This window comes from Setaria viridis, chromosome 1, assembly GCF_005286985.2.
Source record: "Setaria viridis chromosome 1, Setaria_viridis_v4.0, whole genome shotgun sequence".
In the NCBI taxonomy this organism is placed as follows: domain Eukaryota; kingdom Viridiplantae; phylum Streptophyta; class Magnoliopsida; order Poales; family Poaceae; genus Setaria; species Setaria viridis.
This window is the reverse complement of record NC_048263.2, coordinates 30,728,603-30,749,148: the sequence shown is the minus strand read 5'-3', so window position 1 is coordinate 30,749,148 and position 20,546 is coordinate 30,728,603. Positions and strand designations below refer to the sequence as shown.

The window sequence follows — 20,546 nt, the reverse complement described above, 5'->3', positions numbered from 1 at the left end:
AAATATATCTTCTTTTCTAGAATCTGACGGAATCATGATTCTACAATCTAATTCTGTCAAAGATCCCGATCCTAACATGGGCAGCGTGCTCATATGCTTAACCTCAGTTTAAAAATATCAAATATTCGGTGAATCTCTGCCTTTATGATTGAGAATTCTCAAAATAACCAGCGCATCATGACCTTTCAGTCTTTCACGAACTTTGGAAATATACCACGTTGAAAGCATTCACATGTCACGTCAGCAACCTAACCCACACCGCGCGACGTGCCAGTGTCCCGTTGCAAAATAAACCCACACCCGCAGGCCGCAGCATCACGCCCAGATGGCGTGCCGCTTGCGCGCAATTTAAAACCCCCTCCGGCTCCAACCGCTCGTTGTCTCTATTAAAAATAGACCAAAGTACACACCAATATATGATTTGAGATTATCTATTTATGACATTATTAATGTAGAAAATGTTAACTTAGGGTACCTATTAAGGTATATTGCTTGATGTGTGTCATCATAAAGCAACCAGAATACCGATTTCCATACTATACACATTGTTCAAACTAGTGATTCAATTAAACACATGATACATATGCAGCTGTGGTGCAAAGTGAAGAAAATATGAATACGGAGAAAAAGGTATAATGTATACCTGGAGTAATTGCTAATTAAAGTCTATTAAAACGGGATAAACAATAAGTACATATTCTTATAAGTATTGTGATCTAATATTTAACAGAGAGAGCAATGTAAGTAACTTTTATTATTAGCTACAGGCTCTCACTACTGGAGAAGTGATCTTTGGTACAGGCTCTAAACGCTACCCTTTAGTACCAGTTTGGCAATCCGTATCGCTGTGTCAGTACTAAAGAGAATCCCTTTAGTACTAGGTCATCCACCCGGTACTAAAGGGCCAAATTAGTACCAGTCGGTAACACTAACCGGTACTAAATAGTTTCGCACACACGCACAACGTCATAAGTCGCAAGTCACGCGATTTTCATGCGTAATATGCGTGTGCGCGGTGCGTGAGACTCGAACCCGCGACCTCAAGCCTCACGCGATTCTTCCTTACCATCTCACCGACAAGCACATGAACTAAGAGATGTGTTTCTTTTTAAAGTAACATTTTAGTACCTAGTGGTATTCTAATCCAATACTAAAAGGTCCTTGTGGCTTTACTACCGGGTCATAGCACCACGATTAGTACTGGTGGTGTTATGACCCAGTACTAAAAGGCCTCCAGGGCTATTAAATTTGGACCCGATACTAATGTTAACATTAGTACCAGGTTGAAATGTAGCTGGTACTAAGGTGTGAGATGAGAGATCATTTTTCTAGTAACTATGAATTTATAATTGTTATTTTATAATTTTATGTTTCTTAAATTATTAGCCCATATGGAATCTTGGTCCATTCTAATCACCATCCAACGGATAAGGTCTTCGCGAGAAGAAAATAGAAATTAGAATCAATCGAGAAAGACCCAGATTATTACGTATTATTCCTCGTACACTTGAGCCTTGGCAGCATTGTCCTGTCGTCATAGAGCTCTGGCAGTGTATAATTATTTTGATAGTAACTAGAGTCAACTTGTAGTCAGCCGTTTTTGCACGGCCACCCATTCACTAGTAAAGAATTGGCTTTCGATCCGACCCCTTTTGTCCCGGTTTAAAGTTGGCCCGGGACAAAAGGGGGTGCGCCGGGGTAGGGAAAATTGGAGGGGAGCATTACTCCCGGTTGGTAATTGCAACCGGGACTAAAGGCCCCCCCTTTAGTCCCGGTTGCAACGGCTAGCTGGGGGGCGTCGGTGGCGGGACCCTCCAACCGGGATAAAAGGGTTCACCTTTTATCCCGGTTGGATCCTCCAACCGGGACTAAACTTCCAACCGGGACAAAAGGTGTTCCCTTTTGTCTCGGTTGGAGTTTTTAACCGGGATAAAAACTCATCCCCCACTATATCCCGAGACAGAGACTTTCTTCTTCCTCCAGCCCGAGCTAGTCCAGCACATTGATAGAGAGCTGAGCTTCACCTACTCTCCGGTGGTGCCAAAGCAAGGGAGGTGCTGCCCGAAGTTTTTTCCCTCATTTTCGTGGGAATTTGACTCAGCCAACACAAGTGTTGCGAAGGTTTGCTACTTCATCCTCGTGTTATGCTTTGATTTATGCTTTGGAGATGGAAAGATTATTTGCTACAATGTGATGATGAAGTAGAAAAATGGAGAGGTATTTTGAGCTAGAATGTGAGGGAGATTGATGTCTCATATATAGTATGCATTATTGAAGTGGTTTAAAAATGATGCTACCTTGTCTAGACGGTTTATCTTATCAAATTCAATATGGTTTTTTAAATCCATATACTTGTTGAACTTGCATACCGTGTTCATTTCGGCGAGAATGTTCTCCGCCGAGCAGCAACGTATGTCAAGAAGGAGGTTCGATTCTACGAGAAAGAGTGGATACGGACATCGTGACCGCGTCCCCTTTTCCGTAGCATCTAACCTCTTTCATGACGAAGTGCGGTGCCGCCCAGCTGAGGACATCCTCGCGAAATGAACACGGTCTTCAAGTTCAACAACTTCTGTAGTGGTAAGGAAAGAATTTTTGTACATAGATGACTTCTGCTACTTGTTGAACTTGCATACCGTGTTCATTTCTGCTACGATGTTCTCCGCCGAGTAGCAACGTATGTCAAGAAGGAGGTTCGATTCTACGAGAAAGAGTGGATACGGACATCGTGACCGTGTCCCCTTTTCCGTAGCATCTAACCTCTTTCATGACGAAGTGCAGTGCCGCCCAGCTGAGGACATCCTCGCGAAATGAACACGTCTTCAAGTTCAACAACTTCTGTAGTGGTAAGGAAACAATTTTTGTACATAGATGACTTCTGCTACTTGTTGAACTTGCATACCGTGTTCATCTCTCCGAGGATGTTTTCCGCCGAGCAGCAACGTATGTCAAGAAGGAGGTTCGATTCTACGAGAAAGAGTGGATACGGACATCGTGACCGTGTCCCCTTTTCCGTAGCATCTAACCTCTTTCATGACGAATACCGGTGCCGCCCAGTTGAGGACATCCTCGCGAGATGATCACGGTCTTCAAGTTGAACAACTTATGCAGTGTTAAGATAATAATTTTTGTACATAGATGGCTTCTGCTACTGGAGGAAGTGGCGATGGTGGGGGCGATCGTGGTTCCTATTATGGCAAGGTTCCAATCATAGTTGGCCCTCAGCATAATCCGAAGAAAAAGAGCGCGCTGGAAAAAGCAATGCTTTGTTATTTGCAGCAACGTCGTGAAGAAGCTATTGCCGCGGGTCAGGAACCTCCTTTTGGTGGTCGTTATGCTCCACCCTCAGTCCCGGGTGTTTCACATCCACTTAGTACTACCGTTTCAGGCGGCACAAATAAACCTAAGGATGAGGTTGGGTCAGCGGAACCTTCGTCTTCACCGTCCAAGGATGCTTAAAGTCCTTGATAATAACCAGTGGATGGCTTGTTGTATTGTGTCATGTTGTTTGGGACTTTAATTTAAATATGTGTATTTGGATCTTCATGTTGTTGTATTGTACCATGTTGTTTGGATCTTTAATCGATTTTCATGCGTAATCCATTGTCAAGTGTAATCCATTTTCATGCGTAATACGATGCAGATGGACCGGCAATGGATGTATAATGCAGACAGGCGGAGCAAGGCGTTTATTGATGGCTTGCATTATTTTCTCGAAGTGGCAAAAGCGAACAAGCCAGAGAATGGGTTCGTATGTTGTCCATGCTTCCAATGCAATAACAGGAAGGAGTATTCAAAGGATTCCTGGGGGACTATTCACAGCCACTTGTTTAAATACGGTTTCATGCCTAACTATTTGGTTTGGACCAAGCACGGTGAACTAGGGGTTGTAATGGAAGATGGCGAGGAGGAGGAGGAAGATGACACCATTCCGGACTGGGTTGCAGGCCAAGCTTTTGCAGGTACTACAATGGGCGAGGCTGATGAAGATGAGTTTGCAGAAAATGACCCTACTGATGACCTTGGTCAGGTGATACGAGATGCATACAGAGATTGCGAAACTGAGAAGGAAGCAGCAAAGTTGCAGCGCATGATAGATGATCACCAGAAATTGTTGTACCCAGGTTGCCAGCAGGGCTATAAAAAACTAGGTACGACACTAGAATTTGTGCAATGGAAGGCAAAAAATGGTGTGTCCGATAAGGCATTTCAGGGGATGTTGAACATTGTTAAGAAGATTCTCCCCGAGAATAATGAATTACCGTCCACAACATATGAAGCTAAACAGATTATTTGCCCTCTCGGATTGGATGTTCAGAAGATACACGCATGCCCTAATGACTGTATCCTCTATTGTGGTGATGAATACGAGAAATTGGATGCTTGTCCCGTCTACGAAGCCTTGCGGTATAAGATCAGGCGAGATGATCCTGGTGATGTCGAGGTCCCCCATTGCGACGTCGTCGTCCCCCGGCCGGCCCGCCTCGATCCCCTTCTCATCCGTCGACGCGCCCGGCCCCCGGCCCCCTCGTCGCCTCCGGCCACCGGCTCCACATCCTCGTCGCCGGCTCCATCCTCGTCGCCCCTCGTCGCCGTCTCGTCGCCGTCCCGCCTACGCCGCCGCCGTCGTCGTCGCCTCGGCCGCCGTCGTCCTCGTCGCCTCGGCAGCTGCCGTCCTCACCGCCCCGGCCGCCGCCGTCCCGCCGCCCGGCCGCCGCCGTCCCGCCGACCCGGCCGCCGCCGTCCCGCCGCCCAGGCCGCCGCCCCGCGCGCGAGAGGTTTGCTGCCGCGCTGGCCGGCAGCGCCGCAGGGAGGGTTTTCTTTTTTAGTTAGAAAATTAAGTTTTATTTTTAGATAGATTTCTAATTTTGTTAAGTTAGATTTTTAGATTTCTAATTTTGTTAAGTTAGATTTTTAGATTTCTAGTTAGTTTGTTAAGTTAGATTTCTAGTTAGTTTGTTAAGTTAGAGTTGATACAGAGAAAATGAAGTTAGAAATTCGTAGGATCCACCGTCGTGGAATCCGCCGTCCTGCCGCCGTGATCGCCGCCGTCCCGCCGCCCGTCACAACCTAGTTCCGGTGAACCGTCCCCACCTCCGCCGTACCGTCACCGCCTCCGCCGTCCCGTCACCGCCCGTGGTTCCGGTGAACCGTCCCCGCCTCCGCCGTACCGCCGCCCTGACCGCCGCCGTCCCGCCTCCGCCGCCTTGATCGTCGCCGTCACAACCTAGGCACAGCACGTGGATATTGTTACAAATTCGTAGAAATTCGTCAAAATTCGTAGAAATTCGTCAAAATTCGTAGGAATTTGTAGAAATTCATACAAATTCGTAGAAATTCGTACAAATTCGTACAAATTCATATAAATTCGTAGAAATTTGTAGAAATTCATAGAAATTTGTAGAAATTTGTAGAAATTTGTAGAAATTCATAGAAATTCGTAGAAATTTGTAGAAATTCGTAGAAATTTGTAGAAATTTATAGAAATTTGTAGAAATTTGTAGAAATTCGTCAAAATTCATAGAAATTTGTATAAATATTCCGGACTTTGTACGATTCATGTTATTTTATGATTTCATTATATACATGTATGATTCCGGACTTTGTAGGACTTTGTACAAATTTGTAGTAAGACGATTTCTATGACTGTCATGTATGATTCCATGTATGTTTCCATCAATAGTTGAAATGGCAGATGATGAGACCGCAAGGTATATCATGGAGCAGATAATCGCTGGTGATGGTAGTGGCGACAACGTTCCACTATCATACACGGATGAAGAGGGCACCCAGGCGGACATGTTCCTCAACATGTCCGCCGATGGGAATGAAGAGCAACAGCCGCAGCAACAACTTGCCGTGGCGGAAGGTTCCGGCGAGGTATATACAACCATTCTTGTATTGTTTCACGCCACCGTTACTACTACGTACTAATTAACGAATCTTGAACTGTTAGCCCTCCGGATCGACACAAGGGTAGAAGACCCAAGGTCGTACAAAGGTGATGGAAGGGAGGCTTGTCATCACCGAAGTTACAGAAGAGGGCAGGCCGGTTGCTCCCGAGAAAGTAGCAAAGTACGTGAGTCAAATCGGGGCAATCGTCCGGGACAACGTGCCTATCAGCATCAGAGAATGGAAGGGCAGAAGCACTAATCCGTACGCCCTTCCAGAGACAGAAAAGAATATGCTGTGGGAAGACGTGAAGAGACATTTCACATTCCCCGAAGGATATAGTGAGAAGGATGTCAAAGCGTGGACGCTTAAGAAAATGGCTACTCAATTCCAGACATTCAAGAAGATGCAGGATACCCACTACATCAAGAAGGGCAAAACTCCAGACTTCAACGCGTGGCCAATGTTGAGGGACCACTGGAATGCATTTGTTGAATACAAGAGGAGTGAAGAAGGTGTGAAAAAGATCACGACCAACATAGCAAATGCTAGTCAGAAGGGCTACCACCATCATTTGGGGCGAGGTGGGTATGGCTCAGCAATTCCCAAGTGGAGGAAGATGGAACAAGATCTGATCGAACGGGGAATCGTACCTGCAACTATTGAATGGCCCGAATGATCAAAAAATTGGTACTACGCTCATGGAGGCTCCCTAAGCCAAGAGGATGAGACGTTGATTTTCAATGACACAATACGTGAGAAGGCCGAACATCTCATGAAGAACATTGAAGATTCCAAGGCTGGGAGGTTGAAGGTGGACCGAGAAAATGATGAGCTCACATTGGCCCTCGGTAATCCAGAGCACCCAGGATGTTGCCGAGGGTTCAGGGTGGTTCTGTGGAAGTTCGCTTTCCGAGGCGACAGCGCCTCTTACAGAAGCCGGAAGCGAAGAAAGGAACAGATCGAGGAGAGCTGGCGGCAGATGCTAGAACAAAGAATGATGGATGAAATCAATCGGCGGGTGGCCGACGCAGTTGCGGAGTTGGCCCAATCTGGAGCACTGCCGAATCCTAACACCGCCAGCCCTTCTCAACGCCTCGGGAGCAGTTGTGCTTCTACAGGGGTCCCCGATGCGCAGACGCCCAGGTTACCCGTGGAGGAGCAACGGTTCCCCGTGGATGCCATCACGCAACGGACCTCATGTGAGTTGCATGCACCGGTCGGCAACCTCACTATTAAGATATACTTATACATAATATTTATGCAATCTTGTCAATTGATCCAGGCCTCGAGATCGGAGTTCAACTTGTTTACTTCTGCTATATGTACAGGTAGCGTACGGTAGTGCGTTAGCAACCCTGGCAGGGCAGAGCAGTCATGGCATGGACATTCCAATAGGCTACGCCAGCGTCTGCGTCGAGCAAATAGTTGATCCCCAGTATGAAGGTCTAGAGCTTGACTTCCCGGGAGGCGACAGGGAAAAGACATTGGCAGATGCGCTTCATGGGATCATTCTATGGAAGAAATGCTACATCATTATTCCCAGCACGGAGCCATCTCCTCAGACCTCAAGACCGCTTCCCGTAGATCCCCAGCAGCGACCTTCTCCTCATACCTCGAGACCGACATCTCCTGCTCCAGGACCGTCCCTTCCATCTATATCAAGGTCTCCATCTCCACCACATCCTGGTGCTAAGAGCGACGACGACAATAACAACACCCCTCCCCGATCACCGTCGCCGGCACCAAGAGCGGCCCCCTTGAAGGAACCTGCAGCACCACTAAAGAAGTCACGAGCACCGCCTCCCAAGCAAAGACAGAGAAAGAAGAAAACAAAGGACCCTGAAGTGACTCGTAAGGAACGCTGGGAGGCAATGTCTCATGAAGAACAGTGGGCAGAAATCCAAATAGAGGCCAGTGAGTGGTTCAAGAAACAAGCCGAATTAAAAAAGGCAAGGGAGATGGAGCCACCGCCAGTAAGTCGGCGAGATTTAAACTTTTTTATCAGGATGGAAGAAGGAGCCAAGAAAATGATACCACTCTTATCAAACTATGAATGGGCTCTAGTAAAGGCTGATGAAAAGGATAAAAGGAAAGGAAAATCATCCTCCAGCGGTCCAGTCCCCGACCTCAGCCATTTATCAAAAAAATATGCTCAACGGGTAAAAGCAATGCCCTTGGATCAACAAGCAAATGTATTGAAGTTCATGGAAGAAACAGGTCTGGGACTTGATGAATGCATAGGGCAAGTTGAGACGCCAACTGCACCGCCCCCTGAGCTGAAGTGGCCTTATGAGCTAGGCAAACCTCTAGTAAAGCCTTCATCGGTACGGAAGCTATCAACAAAGATGTACGAATTCCATCAATGGTACATGATGGCATCCGCCGACTCGAGGGAGATGATCGGCATGAAGGTAAAACCGATAGATTTTCATGGTGAAGGGGAGAAAGTGCTGTGGCTAGACTTCAAGGATATATACGAAGTGTACCATCATGATGCCCTGGACGTCTCTCTGATCAGCGCTTGGATTCTGTAAGTGTCCGTTTATCTCTACATGTAAATTTTGGCGTGCGTCACCGTACTAACTTCATCTTCCATTTCATGTAGGATGCTAATTCAGACATGCCGCCGAGATGCGTACCTACATATAGGCTTCATGGATCCATCTGTAGTTAACCAACAACAGATACAATTAGCGCCGGAAAAAACCTTTGCGGAAATATACAATTTCCTACACAAACAAACATTCAAGGATTTCATACTACTTCCATACAACTTCAAGTAAGTGTGTGTATACCGTCTACTTTCGATGTCTTTTTCCTTATCTCTACATGTTAGTTAGCTCTAATATGCATGAACATTTTACGCACGCAGCTTCCACTAGATCCTTATTATAATTGAGCCTGAAAGAAACCATGTCACTGTCTTTGATTCGTTAAGGAAAGATCCGGTGGACTACCAAGAATTGCAAGACATGCTAGGCTTGTAATAATTCTGGACCTTTATCTCTATGCAAAAATTTATTTCCTAAATTTTATCCCTGTTACACTATGTCATTCATTATTCTAATCCGCAGCGCATGGAAACAATTCATAAGGACACACAAAGGTCCATTCAAAGAAAATCTTACATGGAACACAGACTTCCTGGTACGTATGCAGTCTGCACATTTATTACATTGTATAACACGAATATTTCATAACTTATTTTTTTCCGCACTGAAGTGCTTAAGACAGGAACCCGGGAATAATCTATGTGGCTACTACATCTGTGAGCACATGCACAGTTTTTTGGGACCCAAGGGACTGAAGATGACGCCGCACAACTTTAAAGTACGTAAAATAAATATATTACTAGTTAATTATTTTCTAGCTCCTTATATGTATTTGTTCATGTAACATTCACAAATTTCCAAATTATAGATGTTAAATATTCAACAAGGACTCTTGAAGGAAGAAAGAGTAGCGGCAATATGTGAAGGTCTCATTGGATTCATAATGGACGAGGTGGTAAATCCAAAAGGAGAATTTTATTACGATGGACGACAATTAGACACTTCGATCAGCAACACCACGACGGGAAGATCGTAGGAAGATACTTTGATTTATTTGTATATATAATACGCGCTAATTATGATCGATTTGTACTAAGCTAGTTGAATTGTGTATATGAATTGTGTATAAGGATTGTGTATATATATATAATTGTATAATTACAAATCCCATTCGTTTAAATACTAGTTGATTTCGTTCTAAAAAAATCTCAACTACAAGGTTAACAAATTAAAAGGGCCACGGTACTACGTATACGTGATGCATGCATAAAAAATTCAGGCGTCACGGCAGTGCCATGCAAGCGCCATTTAGTCCCGGTTGGAATCGAGCCGGGACTAAAGGGGACCCCTTTAGTCCCGGTTGGGAAATCCAACCGGGACTAAAGGGGGACCTTTACTCCCGGTTAAAAGACCCGGGAGTAAAGACCCCCCCCCTTTGTCCCGGTTGGTTTATCCCGGATGGATATCGGAGAGATATGCACCCTACCAACCGGGACTAAAGGCCAATTCTCTACCAGTGATTGCTCACCCACAAGCTGGAGATCAGAATTGTCTTCCTGTATACACATGTACTCATGCACATACATGCACATTGGTATTAAACGGCTACAACTACAATAAGTCTCGGCAAGAACAAAGTTGAAATCGAAAATGGCGCCAACGACATTGGTATTACTCGGGCTCCTGTGCCTCAGCGCTGTCCTAACATCCAGCGGCGGCTGCGGCACCGCTAGCGCCACAGGAAATTCTCCCCCCGGAGGTGGCACGAGGCTGCTGTTAAGCTGCCAGGCAAGCTCGTCGGTTAACGGCTTGTACGCGTCTTCGACGAGCGACGTGAAGGGGCTGCTGGAGTTGATGATGACCCCGCCCGCCCAGAACGTACCCCTGGTCAAAGCGCCGGAGATCGAACACCGAGCTCTGGATGGGCAGCTTGGTCTTGCCGACGGTGATCCCACCAGAGGGAGGTAGTAGAACAGGCTGTAGGGGTAAGGGTTCTCCGCGAACGGCATGGACGTCATGGGGCCGCCGCCGCCGTCGCTCAGGCTCGCCGTGGCGCCGACGAACAGGAGGCTCGACGCGCCGTTGTTGTGGAAGTAGGGCGTGAGGCAGTAGGAGAAGGTGGCGCCCGTCTGGGAGACAAGCGACAGGCGTCCGCGGCCGAGCTCGATAAGGCCCGACGCGCCGTGGAGCGCTCCTTGCGTGAGCCGCGTGAAGCTCACAACATATGAAGCTAGCGTCGCCACGCCGGACTGGAACGCAAAGGCGTCGGTGCCGAGGAAGCCGATGACGCTGCCGGCGCCGTATAAGACCCGGAACGTGCAGCCAGGGGCGGATCCAGAACGGTGCTGCGCCCCGGGCTGAGCTGTTAAATCACACCTAAAATAGTTTAATTTTGTATCCTAAGCCTCATTTTGTTAGGCTAAACAGCACATAGGTTAAAGGGACTTCATGGTCTCGCCCCGGGCTGCAGCTCGGGCAGCCCGGGCCCTGGATCCGCCCCTGCGTGCAGCTGCCGTCCAGGGCGCAGAAGTACACGCTGTTGGCCGCGCAAGCCCTGTCCCTGCACGGCACGGGCGCGAAGCTGCCGGAGGCCGATGCGTTGAAGTAGGGCAGGTCCTGCCGCTCGCATGACTTCCGGAGGCATGCCGTGGACTGCGTCCAGATGAGGTCGCTGCCGGTGTCTGCGGCGGGTCGCCGATCAGGTACTCCGCGATGTACTGCCGGGTGGCCCAGTGCACGGGCGCACTCACGCCGCCGCCGCCGCTTGCACGCATGGAAGCCAGGCGCTGCTGGGTGACAACGACGACACGCTGCACGCGCTCCTCCGTGGTGTAGCTCCCCTTGGCGTCGACGTGGGTGAGCTTCATGCGGATTCCTGTCAGGGCCGATCATGAGATTTGGAGGAGCCTCCTCGGACCCCTTCATATAAACATTATAACAAATATATATAAAATATTACTAATAATTATAACAAATATATATAAAATATTACTAATAATCATTTAAATATATCTAAAAGCAATATTTATATTAAATTATTTATACAGATTACCTTAAAAGTTTCTTCTAACATTCCTCGATGCAAAGTCACTTATAACAGGGTTGATGTCAATGTCATCTAACAATTTTTTCTCGATGCATAATGTTGCCAAACCATTTAACCTCTCCTGAGTCATTGTTGACCTCAAATAATTCCTCAATAACTTCAACTTTGAAAAGCTTCTTTCAGCCGATGCGACAGTCACAGGCACAGTAAATAATAGTCGGTAAGCAATAGAGACATTAGGATAACAATCCACATCTCTAACATGCTCAAAAATCTCTATAGGAGACATTAGACAATCTTTAATTCAGAAATAAGATCATATACCTCAACATTAGATGAACCATCAAAAGAAAAAGTTTTTGTAAATTTAGTGCAACATTCTTCAAGTTCATTATCATTTAATGACTTCAAAGTGCTTGAACTCATCAAAAATCCGAATATATGTTTAAACACCATGAGTTCTTCAAATCTATTCTTCAAACAAGCGATCGTCATATCAACCAAAACAAAAGAATATTCAACTTCAAAAGCTTTCTCGGCTTCAAGAATTTCTTCTTGGCAATTACTTTCATCAAACTATTTCTTCCTCATAGCACGATATTTTTCTGGAAATGATGCCTCTACACCCATATCTGTTGCAATACGTTTGGCGATGATCAGACTAGAAGAAAACCCTCATTTCTGTAATTCTCAAAGTATTGCATTATACCTTGTATTTGTTTCAAAGTAGAGTCAATGCACATGGCTGGTGATTGCAACTTCTTGCTCAATTTATTTACAGCAAATAAAATATTATGCCAGATAACCATACTAAGTAGAAACTCAAAGCTGCCAAGTGCATCAAATAAATTTTTGCATCACTTCTATCCTTAGGTTCAATGTCAGAAGTATGATGTAACGCAGACAAGGCAGATCTTAACTTAGTAGCTTGATATCTTATTGCTGTAACACTTTTGATTCGACTCACCCAATGAGTATTGGACAATGATTTCACAGTTAGACTAGGAACATGTTTAAGCAAAACATTCCACCTTTTTGTAGAACCAGTAAATAATGCATATATACGTTGAACAATTCCAAAAAATAAAACAGCTTTCCCACTAGATTTTGCCATATCACAAAGAGTAAGATTCAGACTATGGCACGCACATGGCATATACAATGCTCTTGGATTGATATCAAGCAACCGTGTTTTTACCCCCTTTGTATTTTCCTTTCATATTAGAACCATTGTCATAGCCTTGACCCCTTATGTCACTAATATTTAGGCCAAAGGACTCCAGAGATTCAAGCAATACATTAAACAGCCCCAAACCAGATGTGTCATCCACCTTCAAGAATCCCAAAAAGTACTTCCCAATTTTTATCTTGCCATCAGACAAATTAACACATCGAACTAATAAAGTCATTTGTTCTTGATGACTGATATCAGAGGTACAATCTAGGATAACAGAGAAATACTTGGCCTCTTTAACCACCTTTATGATAGAACCTGTGATATCAGAAGCCAAAAGAGATATCAACTCATTCTGAATTTTATGACTGAGATAATGATAATGAATTTCTTTGTTTTGAATGCGTCTAAGGTGGTCTTACATTACCAAGTCAAATTCTACAATAATCTCAACACAAGCTAAGAAATTACCATTAGTATCATTATAAAGCTGCTCGCTGCTTCCTCTGAAAGTCAAATTTCGTTTACCAAGAAATTTCACAATAGCTATTATTCTTAACAAAACTTGCCTCAACCGTTCTTTTTCTTTTGTGATTTGCTGCTGCAATTCTTCATCAATTGTTTCCTTTTTCCGCAGTCTAGCTCTCAATTCATTCCAACTATTCATGTTACTAATATGCTCGACACTATTTTCATGTTCTCTAAGCTTCTCACTGACATGCTTCCAATTTCTTAACCCATCACCTGTTAAGGAACTAGGACTCTTGCTAGTGCTAGACTTGAAGATCTTACAGCAGAAAAAAAACTTTATCAATATGCTTCGAATAAACTAACCATTTTCTATCATATACCTCTCCATTGTTTAATTTTCTAGAATAATGAGCATATGAAAAATATCTTGAGGCAGCATCTAGAGGAAATTTGATATTTTCTTCTCTTATAGGCCCTTTCTAAACTAATATGTCTCTTGCTTTATTATCAAGTTTATCCCAATTTCTTGGATCATAAATATCTAAAGTGTAAACTAGTTCCTCATCACACTAGCAGATTGTGCATGTGCACCTGATGCATTTACTATGTTCTCAGAGTCACTTACATTATTATCATCACCGTTGATATTAACATTTTCTTCGTGATTCCCATTAGTTGGTTCATGCGTAACAATTATTGCCAACTCATCTGGGTTCGTCGAAGCGCCCGTATTACTCTCAGGGTTCTGATAACTCTTGAAAAATTTATCCATAGCTTCTCTCTGTGATTCTATCAACTCATCCACACGTCTTTTCCTTTTCCTTTTCTCGAGCAGCCTGATTCATATTCTCTAGATGACATGATATCCCACTGTGCTGAAATTATTATAAATACACAATAGTTATAAATCAGTTAACATTAAATAACTTGTGATAGTGAATTAATAATTAATGGTATGAAGAATTTGGGAACTGACAATCAAGCAGTGTACCTGGGTGCTGGCGCAGTCGAACGGGACAGCGTAATCTCGTCCGGTGTAGTCGAACGGGAGGATAAGCAACAACATGCGCATGAGGCAGGACTCCGGAGGGATCGCGCGCGCATGCGGTGGTCGGCGGGAGCGGGGGCATAGCACGCGTGCCTCGGCGGCTGCAGCGCTGCGGTACTCATGCCGTCGTGCGTCGTGCGCGCGTGCGGCGGCGGTGGTACTCGAGTGCGTCAATGTGATCTGCGTAGCGTTTTGCCTGGCGATCCGAGTATCTGACATCTCCTTTAGGCCTGGCGCCCTGGCCTGGTGATTAGCTTTAGGCTACTTTAGGCCTAGCGATCGGATGTCTTTAGGAAATAGGTTTTGGGCAATTATGGCCCTTTAAGAATTAGGCTTTAAGCAATTAAATTATGACCTGCAGGCCTGCCGATCAGTCGAGTTGGGCCGTTGACCTTTAGAGTTTAGACCGGCAGCTGCCTGACTATATGATGTACTGCCAACTGATACCTGCGATGGGGCTCCTGGGATTTGGGGGCCTGGGGGAGATGGTGGTGGGATGGCGCTGTGTGTGGCACGGGGCGACCTGGGACAGCTTTGTGCCGACGCTCGTGTTCCACTTCAGCGGCGGCGCGGACATGGCCCTGCCTCCGGAGAACTACTGGGCGCCAATAGACAAGTCGACGGCCTGCATGGCTATCTTCGAAGCGTTCGACATAAGCATTATCGGCAACTTCCAGCAGCAGAACATGCACCTCCTCTTCGACATCGGCAAGGGCCAGCTCTCCTTCCAGACGGCCAACTGCAGCACACTCTGATCAGCAAGTGACAATGATATTCCAAGATATAAACGCATCATCAATGAAATAATTAAGATCAACCGATCTATCTTTATACTCCTCAAAATTTGGTTTACACATGGGGGACCAAACATCACTTTACAATTTATGCTATTATTATATCCTCGCGACCACTGTATGCTAAAAGTATTTCGGGGCACAAGCACAATAGTCTTTATAACACTAATTTGGTAAGAGATTACAATTGGTTCTTGGTTCCCTCCTGTCCTAGCACCTTAATGATGTTTTTCGCCGAAGCCTATTGTGTGCGGTCCTCGCTAATAGACTCATAGCTATGCTCCTAGCAGTACTTAACCGGTTCCACCTTAGTGGGAAAAAAAAATGGTTCCACCTGCCTCGGTTTGTTTGGAACCCATTTCTCAAGGCTTCGCCTTGATCCCATATAGGTTTTCTCGGTCTTCTTGTGGAAGTGAAAATTCACTATTTGATACCGTTAAAATATATGGAGCTTTATAATTTGACATTGAAAATTTCAACTTCCTTATTAAACATTAAGTTAAACTTCTTATTTGACACTTTTGTCTGTTTGTCAGTTAACTCGCACAGTAACCTGTGGATTTGATCTAACCTCTTTTCTCTTAATCAAAACGACCTTCAAATCACGTATAAAATTGATGAAACTTTTGTGGTGATAAAACAGATGCAGATGAACCCATTTTGCACGAAAACACATATGCATCACTTAAACCTTAAAACTAAATTCACCAAACTAGATTACTTTTGAAGGTTATGTGAATTTTTAGTGCAGAAAAAAATTGTGAATTTTTAGTGCAGAAAAAAAATACTTTCCACACCTCCAGCACCTGAGCTAGGCGCGCCGCCGCACGCCCGCACCTGCCACCACGCCGGAGCTGCCCGCCCGCCCACCAACCTCCAGCCTGTGATCGCTCGTCCTTGTTTCCTCTTACATGGGAGTGGAGGAAAACATGGGTGAAAGAGAGGAGGAATGCAGGAGGATCAGCACATGGGAGGATAAGTGACAGAGAAGAGAGGATGTGTGGGTGGAGGAGAGGATAAGGGAGGGGGATCAGATGGTTAAAGGATTATTCCTGATTTTCGAGGATGCATCATGATGTTTTTCAGTGGTGGTTAATTTCTAGGAGCGATGTTCCTTATAAACCGCCCTTGAAAATCGGTCCATCCGCTCCTATTTTAAGGGTGAAAATCACTTTTTAAACCATTTTTAAGGAACAAAACACCCCGGCCTTCATAAAAACAAACCTTCCACATTCACTCTAGCTTCTTCACTCACTACTGGGGATTCCGCTTTATATTGCTGTCTCGGTACTAAGGGTGGCCTTTGGTACCGCGTCAATACTAAAGGGATCGGTTGGTAACACTTGTTTTGCGTTAAAAAACAAAGTCTCGCATCGTGCGCAGTTTGTGGGATTCGAACCCATGACCTTAAGGCTCGTGAGAGGCTTCCTTGCCATCCCACCTACGCAGCACATGTGATGGAGGTAGATATTCTATCCTTTTGAAGTAATCCGTGGAGGGCCTTTCATACCGGGTCATAATACCACCCGGTACTCAAAGTGTCCCTTTAGTACCAAATGGTGTTATGACCCGGTACTAAAAGTTCTAGATCTTTTAGTACCAATTCATAACGCCCTCAGTGCCCCTTTAGTACCGGGTGGTGTTACGTCCCAGTACTAATGCTAACATTAATATTAGTATCGGGTCAAAATGTGATTGATACTAAGGAAGTGGACGAAAGGTCATTTTTCTAGTAGTGATTGTTTAAAAGTATCTCCAACGGATCATCCTCGTTCCCCAATTCACGTATCATATTGGTAGAGTCGTTGAAAAATAGTGCTTCAACAGACTCCTTTAATCTTTGCTTTATTTCCAATAATTATTGGGCAAACCAATAATTCATCCCAAGTCTCCCTAAATAAAGGAGGAGTTGTGCGAGTATCTCCAAGAGTGCCAAAAAAATTAGACTTCCAAAAACCTTTGAGGACCTTTCTAAAAAATATTGGGAGCTAAAAGTTCCTCTCCTCCAACAGTACCTAGAAAAAAGTTGCTAAAAACTTTAAGTGCTAGACATTATCCATTTGTGGGGGCACTGTCCACCGTGAAAGGAAAACCAACGACTTTTTTGTCCGTAAGAAAGAATGTTCGTGTGGGAGAATAAAACTAGCGACGTTTTCATGGTGATGAGAAATAGGAAAACGAGTGACTTTTTCAGGGGGAGAAAAATAACGGCGTGCCACGTCGCCTCTTGCGGAAAAAAAATCACAGATTGTGAGTGCCGAGAGTTGGTGGAAACATGCGGAGCGAGGAAGCCGGGATATGGAGTCGTTGTATGTTTGCGGGTTTTTTTTTGGAGCTGATGGAGGTTATTTTTTCCTCCCTAATTAAGCCCTTGTTTAGTTCACCTCCAAATTCCAACTTTGACACTATGTAAAAAGAAGATTCCCCATCACATCAAACTTACGGTACATGCATGGAGTACTAAATGTAGATGAAATTCAAAACTAATTGCACAGTTTTGTTGTACTTTGCGAGACGAATCTTTTGAGCCTAATTAGTCAATGTTTGGACAATAATTCACAAATACAAACGAAACGCTACAGTGTGCTACGTACTGGCACAGTAATTTTGGCACTCCAAATTTTGGCAACTAAACAAGACCTAAGGTATTAAGGGTAATTTAAGAAAGTTTTTGAAGTTGCTCCGACTCTCCAAAAATAACTCTTCCAATAACAATGAAAGAGATATTAGAATGACTCTATTCACAAAAATTATTAAGTGACTGTTACTACTCCATCTCAGCACACACCGCTGAGATCTCCAGGCCTACTGCTTCTGCCGTGCCCTGCATGTAGTGACCGGCAGGCTTCATCAGAGGACCTCCGAGTGCAGCTCGTCGGCGTGTGAAGGCGTGATGAGTGACCGGCAATAATGATGTGGACGTTTGCGGAGTGCAATTTTTAGCTGCACTGTCCGATGTTCACAGTGAATTCAGTTCGGTTTTCCACATCCACCATTCAATTTTTTTAATACACTGGAACTGCTCTAAATAGAGCTATCCAAATTTGATTCCATAATTCGAACTTATCCCTAGCCTCGTACATGCCATCTGACTATAACTACGAGCTTCGCCTACTATACTGCGAGAGAGCACTAAGCGAAGGAAACGCGGAGCATTGACTTTGTCAAATGCCCCCACATCACTGACAACCAATAAAATATTAGGAAGCCTGAGAGCACTCCTCTTATATGCAAATAAGACACGTAAAAGATGCAAATACTCATAGAGAAGGAACATAACACCTCTGATCGGCAGGATGGAGCGCGCACGAAGCAGCAGCGGTTTTGACGAGCTTGGTCCTGCCGTTTGGCAGTCTGGTGTTTGAACTGTGAACTTTGAGTTGGATGCACAGCTGGCTCAGGGCTCCAGGGTTCAAAAACGATTTTACATCACCATTTCATCCACAAGCAGTGCGTTGGGTGAGCAGCTAGTATTATCAGTTACAGCATCTCACGTCCACACGCCTCCGACGCGGCGATGCCCTGTGGGCTGTGTGGCAGTGGCACTGTCACGCCTTTGCTAAGGTTATTATCGCCCTTGCCCTTGCAGCGACGACCTTGAGTCCGTCAATCTTGGCAGCTGCCGCGGCTTTTCAGCTTTCATCTCCTCAAAGGTACGCCAGTGCGGTCACTGTTTGAGCTGGACGAGCTTGTTGCGGCATGTCCATCGCTTTTAATCCAAGAGCTCTGCGGTCACTGTTCAGCGAATCGAACAGAAATTTTTCTGCGCGGATGTGTGACTTGTGTCAGCCACATACGATGCTGACAAAATTCAACTCGTGGAATGCTACCGCTACAAGATTCTTGTCTCCATAGTCATTTTGGTTCTTTCTAGCTAGTGAAGTAGTAGTGATTGTGGATTTGATCTGTTCACTGGTTTTCCTGGCCAACTAACGCCGCCGGTCAAGTAAACCTGTACCTGTAAGTATTCGATCTGGATCAGATTTTTGGAGGCCGTGCTTCTCACGATTTTGCTAAGAATGCTAACGGTGGGTATTGTACGAATTAGAGAGGATATCTGGTGATTGAAAGTTTGAAACCCAATTCAGTTATAGGCCAAAAGCACTTTCTCTTCGAGGATATTTGATTGAAGTGCCTGTTCTTAGTATGCATTACGGAAGGCATATATGTTTATGGTAAACTGCGAATAGTTTCCACTGTCTTACATTACCATGAATTACTAAAGAAGCCAATGTCTTTATTGGCCGACGATCTTTATTTACGAGATTCGATAGAAATATCGCAACTTAGCAAACTGAGGATACTGCAACTAGTTAGCTTTTACATAGTGGAACTTGCTCACTTAAGGTTTGAGTCTATATAGCTCAAATAAATATCCATGTTCATATTAATTTTGTCAATACTCCGTGTTGAGGCGCCTTAGGATGCCAAGACTTGGAACCCCTTTTGTATAAAAGAGATTCAAATTAGTGGTTCGAGTACCCATTCGCGACATCTAAGAGTTTCTTTGTAAGGTATGTGACTTATTTGCAATGTCCACAGACCTCGTTGTAGAGTTTAGGGAGTTATATGTAATATTTTACCTCATTAATGGAGTAAATATAAATAGTTATGTGCTCCTCCCTCTAAATAGAGCCTAGAGCTTTAGGGGAGAGAAACTTTTTTCCTATTTGATTATATGATTTCTCTCTCTTACGGTTTCTGTTCGGGTCTTTGATCCCAACACTTTGTACTAAGATTTATCGACCACAGTGTGTCGTTCCATGATGAATTATGCAAACTTACTTTTACGGTTGAGTTAGTACATGCACTGTCTATAAGCTTATCCAACTCATATAATAGCACATTGCTCAAAGCATCCTACTCCAACAACCTCTCTTTAATTAATAAAGTATGGAACATACCTTCTCGTTATAAGCTAGTTCTTGGAAAAGAGATACTGCACTTTCTCTCTCTCCTCGCACTCTCTCTTCCTCGTAAAAAATCTGATATGGAAGTGTAAGAGCTAGCTAACTCAGTCTCCTTAGAGGAAGCGCCTAATTTATACAGAGATCTTATTCTAATTTTTTAAGAATACAAATCACAACGTGCATAGTTTATGCATAAATGAAGGACACTAGAGACCAAATAATCTGTGCGTACAACTTTTTTTTCGCATGAGTTGGAGATTTGCAGTGGTGGGCTTCTGAGTGCTTATGAGGCCCATTAGGCCTGTTCAGCCACCATCATTCTGCGTCTTGTACTCTTGTTGCAGCCCGCAACTCTTGGCCACGAACGGATCGATCGGCCCGGCCAACCAACAGAGCGCATTCGGCCTCGCCCAACGAACAGCGCGATTGGGCTAAGCCAACACAGCAGCGACGTCCACCGCGCGCCACTCCACGCGCGACGGGCGGTGAGAGGCGGCGCGATTGAGACTTCGAGGACGAAACGGAGAGGCGGACGGGCCAGCAGCATTAGGCAGCCGACCAGAAGCTACATCAACGGTACGCGGAAGATCTCCTAGCTAGGTCCTCACTGTTTGTTTGATTCAAGTATGTAGCTAGGTGGCGGTTCTAGTTCTAGT

The 20,546-nt window shown here is 44.8% G+C and overlaps 1 pseudogene; it reads right to left on the bottom strand.

The window, feature by feature from the left end:
- Positions 1–9,796: 9,796 nt before the first annotated feature.
- Positions 9,797–13,910, bottom strand: LOC117855797 (aspartic proteinase nepenthesin-1-like; annotated as a pseudogene).
- Between the last annotated feature and the right edge of the window lie 6,636 nt (positions 13,911–20,546).